The sequence below is a fragment of the Ictidomys tridecemlineatus genome, chromosome 3 (assembly GCF_052094955.1).
Source record: "Ictidomys tridecemlineatus isolate mIctTri1 chromosome 3, mIctTri1.hap1, whole genome shotgun sequence".
NCBI lineage: Eukaryota > Metazoa > Chordata > Mammalia > Rodentia > Sciuridae > Ictidomys > Ictidomys tridecemlineatus.
In genome coordinates this window covers 47,520,797-47,530,710 of record NC_135479.1, presented here as the reverse complement: position 1 = coordinate 47,530,710, position 9,914 = coordinate 47,520,797, and the positions used below count along the sequence as shown (strand labels likewise).

Genomic DNA, 9,914 nt, shown 5'->3' with positions numbered 1-9,914 from the left:
ATAATAATACTCTCAAAAGAAGTTAATGAAATAAATCAAGACCTGGAACTATGAAATTACTAGGAGAAAATATAGGGGAAGATCAGAACATTGGAATTGGTAAGGATTTTTGACACAAAACTATGCAAGCACAGGAAACAAAATAAAAAATAGACAAATGAGATTACATCAAACTAAAAAAACTTTTGCATAGCAAAGGAAACAACAGAATGAAGAGATAGCCTAAAGAATAGAATATATTCTCAAACTATACATGTGGCAAGATGTCAACACACACAATATATAATAAACTTCAAAACCCAACACCAAAAGAAACAAATAACCTGATTTGCAAAATGAAGAAAACTGTCCAACACGCACACACACACAAAAATACTCACTATCACAAAGTACCAAGGAATTGCAAACCAAAACCACAACAAGGGCTGGGGTTGTGGCTCAGTGGTAGGTACTGGGTTCGATACTTTTAAAATGTGTTGAATAAAAGCTGCAAAAATAGGCATCCTTGTCTTGTTCCAGATCTTAGAGCAAATGCTTTCAGCTTCTCCTCATTCAGTATAATATTAGCTGTTGGCTTATTGTAAATGGTCTTTATTTAGTTGAGTTGCATACCTTCTATGCAGGATTTGTTCAAGATATTTATTATTGAAGATTTTTATTATAAAGTATTAAATGTTGTTAAGTGAATTTTCTGCATGGTTTTTGTCTTTCATTCTGTTGATGAAGTATATTTTAGTCAGATCTTTTACTGTTGTGAACAAAAGACCTGTAAAGAACAATTTTAGAGGAGGAAAATTTTGTTTGGCACTCACAATTTTAGAAGTTTTGGTCCACGGATGACTGACTCCATTGCTCTGGATGCAAGGTGGGGCAGAACATCATGGTAGAAGTGGAAAGAGAGAGAGAGAGAGAGAGAGAGAGAGAGAGAGAGAGAGAGAGAGAGAGAGAGAGAGAGAGAGAGAGAGAGAGAAGATCCTTAAGGCATGCTCTCCAAGACCCATGTCCTCCAGCCACACGCTACCTGCCTACAGTTACTACCCAGTAAATCCGGATCAGGAGATTTCTGCACTGACTAGGTTAAAGCTCTAATAAAGCAATCATTTGACTTCTAAACTTTCTTGCATTACCTTACACATGAGTTTTTGAAGGACACTACATATCTAAATCATAACATAATGTATGAAGTTTATTTATTTATATATGTTGAACCATCCTTGAACCTCTGGGATACATCCTACTTGATCCATGGTGGCAATCTTTATAGTGTGCTATTGGATTTGATCTTCTAGTATTTAGTTAAGGAGTATTGCAATGTTTGTCTAGAATATTGACCTAAGGTTTTCTTTCTTTCTTTCTTTCTTTCTTTCTTTTTATTATTTTCTTTTCTTTTTTTTTTTTGTATTTTTTTCCAGTTTGTGGGTCAAGGTTATGCTGGTCTCATAGAATATGTTTGCAAGAATTCTTCCATTTTAATTTTTGGGGAATATATGAGGAATTCTTAAATGTTTTGTGCAACTTGACAATGAAGTCATGGGAGTCCTGAGCTTTTCTTTGAAGGAAGGGTTTTTATTACAGATTAAAATTTGCTGCTTGTTATTGGTCTCTTCAGGTTTTTTATTTCTTCATAATTCAAGGTGTATGTGTCTTAAGAATTTTCCAATTCCCTTTTGTTCATCAGAAGTATGTCTTTTTCTTGGGGAGGGAAGTTACTGGAGATTGAACCCAGGGGTGCTCAACTACTAAGCCACATCCTCAGCCGTTTTTAAATTTTTATTTAAAGACAGGGTGTCACTAAGTTGCTTAGGGCCTCACTAAGTTGCTGAGACTGGCTTCAAACTCGTGATATTTATAGGCTTTTCCAGCATCACTTGGGAAAGATAAATAGGAAGGCAATTCCAGGTCCCCAGGGCCACCTTTCCTACTTAACTGCTCAGCTAAACATACTTTCTTTTGCCTATTGAACAAGTATGTAGTATGTTACTTAAATTGAAGTTCCCATGGTGAGAGAAAAATCTGGCAAAAGATTTCAATATTAATATCAATTATAATATTAATGTGAAAATTATATTAAAACCCCTTCACACAGAGAGGGGAATTTTCTTCTTACAAAGGACACTTCCTAGGGCTCCCTTTATGTTTCTGTTCCTCAGGCTGTAGATGAAGGGGTTCAGCATGGGAGTGACCACCGTGTACATTAGAGCCATGACAGTATCTTTCACAGTGGATTTCTTAGCCGATGGACATAAGTACAGATCAATGACTGTCCCATAGAACAGTGACACCACAGAGAGGTGGGAGCCACAGGTAGAGAAGGCCTTATGGATACCTCGAGCAGAAGAGACCTTGAGAATAGAGGACACAATGCTTACATGGGACACAAGAATGAGTAGGAATAGAATGAAGACAACAGTTCCTGCTATAATAAACAGCACCAACTGATTAACACGAGTGTCAGAGCAGGCCAGCTTAAGAAAGGCAGATATTTCACAGAAAGAGTGTGGGATCACATTGTCTGCACAGAAGGACAATCTGGGAATGAGCAGGGTGTGCAACAAGGAGTAGAACATGGTCACCACCCAGGACAGCACCACCAGGGAGAGACAGAGCTTGGGGCTCATGATAGTGTAGTGCAGGGAGAAGCAGATGGCCACATAGTGGTCATAGGCCATGGCCACAAGGATGAAGTTTCCAAGGTCTCCAGAAAAAAAGGAAGAAGTAAATTTTGGTCAGGAAGCCTGCATAGGGGATGGATGGATCTTGACTCTGCATGTTTTGCAACAGTTCAGGAATGGTCACAGAGGAAAAGCAGAGGTCAGAGAAGGACAACTTTTTGCTAAGAAACAAATACATGGGAGTGTGGAGATGGGTGTCGAGGAGAATGAGGACAATGATGAGGAGGTTACCCAGGATGGTGGTAAGATACATGGCCAGGAACAGGGCATAGAACAAGTTCTGGCACTCTGGCTGGATGGGCAGGCCCAGAAGAAGGAACTCATGAGAGTTTGGCTCTTTACCATTATTATCTGTCTCCAACACCTTTAAGAGAAATAATAAGGCCTAAGTGAAAATGATCATTTTTTTCTCATACACAGTGTTTACATGTTCTACAATAATGGATCTCACCACCATCACAATAATTATCACCTTATAAGTGTCTTTAATCTCTATGATCTATGATCATTTATTACTTTTTCTCATCTTTTCAACATGTTTCAGTAGCCCATTCTTTCCTAAATACTTATCTGTTTGCTTCTGTCACAGAAGGAGTGTTGGATTTTCTATGCCTGTCATCACTGGACTGCACTTGAGTAGCAAACACACACATTCCCTTCAAACGCAGATTACTGAGCACCTTCAGATAATTTAATTGGAATCTCTGATAGTGGCGTGTGCAAAACTTTTTAAAGTTCCTCAGGTGAATGTAAAATAAAGAAAGGTTAAGAACTGTTACTGCACTGAACCCTATCTTGCAGGTCTGGTATGTCAAAATGTTGTGATCTTTGAGGATTTGCTGCATAGTAAATAACATTAATGAACAATGTTATTAATAAAAACTGTTATAAATGATGAACTTTAGTCAAAATATTTCTATACTGTGGCAAATTCTTGGAAGGCAGGTAGGTGGAAAAGAGAAAAGTTATCATACCTGGAAAGTTACTTTGTAGAACATCATACAACCTGGCATATTGATAGCTTACCCAGGATGTCTGACCCAAGGCCCTGCTCCCTTTTATTCATTATAAGCCTATTAAGTAACATCCTCTGTAGTCATCACGTGTCTCTGCCATCCCTTCTCATGTCTCACCTTCTAGCCATCCATGGGCCTGAGAGACTTACATCCAAGGGAAGTCCAGATTCGGGCCTAACTCATTAAGCACAAAGTAATTATCCAGAACCTCTTCAAGACAAATTCTCAAAGTCCTTTATGGTGACTGATTCCAGCCACTGATCACACATGACTGTTAACTATAATAACCATTTAAATAGAACAACTATGCCAATGTTGTAATAAAAGTTATCTGAGTGTTCTCTATCTCCCTCAAAATATCTTCGCTTTCTGCTTGTGATGATGTGAGCTGTTAACAGTGCCTGCATGGTGAGATGAAGTGAGGTGAGTGACATAGACATTGGGATGTAGTGTTAGACTTTACTATGTAAGATTTACTTGAAGATCTACTTGAGCTTTACTTAGGTTTATTATGCAAGGTTTACTTATTTCACTGAAATACCATCGCAGTTGATATGATAATAGACTAACAGATGGGTAGCATAAACAGCCCAGATATGCTGGAAAAGGGATTATTCAGATCCATAGAGGATGGAGCTAGGCAACACAAGAGTTCATCATGCTACTCAAATGGCATGTAGTTGAAATCTTGTGAATGATTTACTTCTGGAATTTTCCATTAAATATTGTAGGACTGTGGCTTAGTGAAAGTAACTAAAAACAGGGAAAAATGGGAATATGGATAAGTGGGACTACTGATTGTGTCTTAAAACTACAAAACGCTGATTAAAGAAACAAAAGATGTAAGAAATGGAAATTCATACTATGGTCTGGACTGGAAGTCTCAATATTAAGATGTTAACTCTTCAAAAACATATCTCAAGGTTTAGCAAAATTCTAATCATAATTCCAACAAGATTTTTTTGTGAACAAATTGATGATTTCATCATAGAATTTATGTGTGAAGGCAAAGAAGCTAGAAATTAAAATCAGTTTTGAAAGAGATGAACAAAATAGGAAGTTTCACATCTCTTATTTCCAGTCTATTAAGTGACAATAATTGAGGAAGTATTAAAGGTAGAAACATATATCAGTATTGAGGTCTGAATAGCATAAAGTGCAGAACTAGATTCACTCTTGTGGGAAGCCATTCTGACACGTGATTGGGCGACTCCCAGTTTGGGTCTGAGGCGTTCTTGCTGTGTGGGAACTTTCCTGGCCCTCTCCTGATGAGAGAACCCGTCCGTGTGGGGGTGTGACTGACCACTGACCCCGGGGGCCCAATCACTGACCCTGACCTTGGAGTGCAGCCCCCCTCAACCTTCATTGGATGGAATTCTCCCCTGAATTTCTTGTTCCCCAATAAAAAGCTACTCCCAGGCTGTTCACACTCTCTCTCTCCTGCTAGCCCTGAGTAATCCTTGCTGCCCTGCTGGGTGGTTAGAGGAGGGAACCAGAGAGGGGAGCTGTCTCAGACCTGGCAATAGAAATAAGGTAACTGAGTCTGTGTGTTTTATTTCGATCTCTGCTAGCTAACTTTTATGCCAAGAACCTTATTAATGAAACCATTGCGCTGGCCGCATGGTGGAACACTCTTATATCCTTCATTGAATTTAATACTGTAACTAAGGCAAATCAATAAATATAGCCTTTCTAACAAATGATGATGGAAAAAACAGATTTCTTAGGCTAATAAAACCCTCACTTCATTCCTCTCATTCTCTAAAATAATTAACTTAAAATGTATCTTCGACTTTAATATTTGTATGAATTTGAGGAGAGTTCCCATGACATTTTTCTCTGGAGTCAGAAAATTCCCAGAACCAGGCACAGCGGTGCACGCCTATAATCCCAGCAGTTTGGAAGGCTGAGGCAGGAGGATGGTGAGTTCAAAGTCAGCCTCAGCAACTTGGTGAGGCACTAAGCAACTCAGTGAGACCCTGTCTTTAAATGACATAAGAAAAAGGGCTGAGGATGTGGCCCAGGGATTGAGTGCACCTGAGTTCAATCCCCTGTACAAAAAAAAAAAAAGTCCCAGAACAAAAATTAAGGAGCTGGTGGGGAAGGATTGAAGGAAGGTGATAGTTGCATCTACTCAAGCTGTTTGAAACCAGTGCAGAGCTGGTTCCTGCAGCTGTGGCTGAACTAAGAGATGAGACTGATGAACTTAAAATGGCGTATCAAAATATTTGTTCTCAACGCATGTGCTTTTCTGCCGGGAATATAACAACTGTCTCACTAATTTGGAAATTGAGTCTATTATACAGTCTTTCTTTCTCTCTCTCTCTCTCTCTCTCTCTCTCTCTCTCTCTCTCTCTCTCTCTCTCTCTCTCTCTCCCTCTCTCTCGGTTGTTAGTAAACCAACATACAAAGAGCAGAGGTGATTGATACTGATATCAAGGAAAAGTTTGTTTGTAGACAACCAGAGTAGGGAGGATTGAGTCTGAAAGCCTGGGACAATTTTCAGGAACCTCATTCTATTTTCATGTCTAGAAATAAATGCTAACATAATCTATAATAACCCAATAAAGGCCAGACTATTGAGGATGCACATTCCCTAGCAATGCATATTGCACTGTATCACTATGCACAGAACTTCATTCAGTTGGTGACTTCCAAGTACGAGGAGTACTTGGAACAGGCAGTGGAAGAAGGAAATATAAATGATGGTCTGGCCTTGTAATTGATTTCAGGGACATAGACCATGACATTAGGAGGTCATCTGGCATATATGGAGAGTGTTTGGGATGGTGTTGATGATGGGTGCTATGAGGGTTTTCCTAGAGAGGTAAGGAAGCATAAGTAACTAAATAATGTGGAATCTGGGCTTCTTTTTCTATCTTGACCTGAGAAAGTATTGGACATGATGTGGAGGTGTTTGTCTTTTTCTTTTTGGATGGAATATATATATATATATATATATATATATATATAATATATTAATATAAATATATACACATACATACACATATATGTATATAATATATATTATATATATTATTATATATATAATTTTTTAAAATAAAACCATTATGCACAATTAAACTTGGTTAAAAGCCTGGAGAATGCTAAAAGTAGTACAGGAGGCTGCAGAGCAGAGAGTACAGGTGTGCCCTTTCCTGCAGTTGGTAAATACTGGGCAGTAACAGACAGACGTGACTTCACTTGAGCATTGGAGAAGCAAAAAAGTTGCCTTGTCGTCCTAGGTTGGTGGCAGACTTGCTTTTGCTCCCAAATATGTTCTTGGTGAGGGTAGAGCGGACTCTTTGGGATAGGGAACTGGATGAAAGAGTCTTAAGAAACTGGTGCTCAGGACTAGTCACGGGCCCCAGTAAGCTCACTTTAATATCTGGTGTCTGCGGTGTTGAAAGGCATTTGAGTTTTCAATAACATGCAGGGGATCAATGTTCTCTTGCTCCACCATCATGAACTGACTCCAATATTTCAGGGGCAGTGAAAGCAGGTGTTCTACTACCTTGGATTGACGCTTGATGTCCTGTAACATTGTCACTGGGTCTGTACATGGACAAGAATTGTAGGACCAAAGACTTTAGCCAGATTGGCAACATCCATTTTAGCGTTTGGACTCTGAGCCACTCTCTGCAAGTGAATCATGAGGAAGGCTAATGTGTCCCTGTTGGCCTGGGGTTGTTCACCAACAGCCTGGTACATGGCAGCTATGCTGTTATCATCATCTGTGATTTATGCTGCTTTGATAAAGGTTTTGTTTAGCCTAAAGGTTAGAAGGGGTTCTTTGAGATTTTGAAGGAAGTCTTTTAGAAGGCTACAGATGGCATGGATATCATCCACTTTGCTGAGAAGGGGTACGGTTTTCACTTTGAGGAATTTCTCTTTCAGCTCTTTTATTGTCTGATCACAGTCTGAGATCCTATACAAGCCTGTCTCAGCCCTCTCTGCTCAATTTCATTTACACAGTGGACAACAATAGAGGGAATCATTGGAGAAGTTTGGGACACAAAATCAGCCAGCATTCCCTCTCCAATCTTGACAGGTGTTCCTATCAAAGTAGGAATGCAGGGAAGGGGACAGCGGTCCTGACATTCTGGATGAGAAACCACACGGCAGTCTCGACACTTCAGAGACAGCTTGCCAAATTTTATCCGTTTCCCACACAGAACACAGGATTCAGGTTTAATAACCGTCTTAGAGACAAAGTCATGCAGGAGCATCCCTCCGTTACTCTGTGGTGTGCCTGAACTATCATTCTAGGTTTTTGGCTCCAGAGGTCTACTGCTCAGTGTGGAGTTACTATTCCAAGGTTGTAAAGTACCTGTTTTCCTTTGGCTCCTTGTCATATATAGCACAGTTTCAACAGTGGACACAGCTTCAATGGGCCCACCATCATTGGGAACAGTTACTGTAGTCTTTGCAACTATGGATTCATTTCCCTGGTCTACTGTGGAGCCAATGGAATGAGTTTTCTTTATAGGACCAAGGGGATCCATTAACAAACTGTCAGCTATTGGAGTGCCTCTTTTCTCTCTTCTTCAATTTGAAATTCTTCACCAAAGAAGAATCCCAATCCAGTGATTCATCAGTCTTATCAAAGCTGATATCTGATAAAATGGAACCAGATTCATCAATGGTTGACAGCCTTTTGTGTTGACCTCTGTTGAGAAAAGCTAAAGTTGATTTTTGCTCCTTGCTTAGTTGAATGCTGCCAGATGTGTCACATGAGCATCTCTCGAATCAGCTGAATCTGTCGTTCCAGTTTTTCACAGTCAGCTTCAGCTTGCTGTCTCTGCTTAATCTCTACATCCACTTGATTTCATGCATGCTTTAGCTTAACAACCAGAGCACTATGCTCAGTCTCTGCTTTCATCAAAAGATCCTTGTATTTCCCCAGCTCATGGTCTGTTCTCTGCCATTTCTTCTGGAAATTCTCAAAGTCATTGCCAACTGGATGAATTGGAGTTCATTTCCTTCACTGAGAAACTCCACCCGGCGCACAAGCTGCTCAGATTCTGCAAATTCAGCATTGTGGTATCCATCTTTCCACCTTTTTTCTTATTCTTGTCCTTTCCTTATATTGGCATATATACAGTTGGATAATAGAAGTCTGAGCCTCATTAGCAGCATGTTTTTCCTTGGGCCTGTTTACAGGAAGTTGTGGTATAGTCAGAGACTGCCATGTGATCCATCTAAAGCATGCGTCTTTCATGGTGGTATCTACTTAAAGCCACTGATTGCTTTTTGTATAAAGTTTTGAGCTCCTAAGGTATTTTAAATCATTCATGGCATGGCCCCTGATTAATTTTCCAACCATCCTTCTTATCCTCCAACGAGTAGGCTGCACCAGCACAGAACTCCTGCCCATTCCCCAAGCAGCCAGTGATTAAGCATCCATCCCTGAGCATGTTTCCATCCTCAGTGTTCCCCAAAGTATAGTCAGGTGTGATCAATAGCTATAATCACTCACTGCAGCAAGACTCTGAGAAAATTGTCCTGGTGAGGTCCTGAGTAATTACTTTGTTTATAATTAGTTTTCCCAGGATCTGAAGTCCATCGGGAGCCGGTTCCCTTAGGTGTAGCGATGAGTAGTGAGAGATATGAGCTGGGGTGGTGTAGACACAGATTATGACAATAGAGGTTCTTACTTCACATGCCTACAATGAATGAGGGGACACGGGTCTCAGGTCAGGGTCTTGGAGTCACTCTCAGAAATCCTAGGTAAGTTAAGAATAAGCACCACCACTTATTTTACCTGTAATGTCTTTTCAATTTGAAGGTATAGTTTTTCCAGGTTATAAGTTTTCCAGAGTAGTTTTTTTTTTTATGTGATGGCCTGTCTGTTCTATACTTCTCTTTCACATCTTCTCAACATTCTACAAGTACTTTTTAAATGTTTGCCAGTTTAGTCGTTAATAACATTTGTGAATATCAATGTGCATTACATCTTGTCAACCTAATGACAGCTCTGTGAACTAGGTAGGCTGTAATGCAGTAGTTCTACAGTCTTGCTTTCTTTTAAAATCATCTGTGAAGCTTTAACATATTTTTGGACAGCCCCCTTCAGAAATTGTGATTAGATTTTTCTGAGAAGACCCAATAATCTGTATTTTTTTTATAAAAGAAATTTTTTATTTGAATTTAAAATGCATTTCCCTACTGAGATTATGTTGTATGTGGTGAGTAGGTTCCAGGGACTACCCTGTAAAATCAAATG

The 9,914-nt window shown here is 39.6% G+C and overlaps 2 pseudogenes; both read right to left on the bottom strand.

Moving 5' to 3' along the window:
- Nucleotides 1-2,078: 2,078 nt before the first annotated feature.
- Nucleotides 2,079-3,129, bottom strand: LOC101972714 (olfactory receptor 1-like; annotated as a pseudogene).
- A 3,754-nt stretch (nucleotides 3,130-6,883) lies between these two features.
- LOC101972422 (rac GTPase-activating protein 1 pseudogene) lies at nucleotides 6,884-8,739 on the bottom strand (annotated as a pseudogene).
- Nucleotides 8,740-9,914: the final 1,175 nt, after the last annotated feature.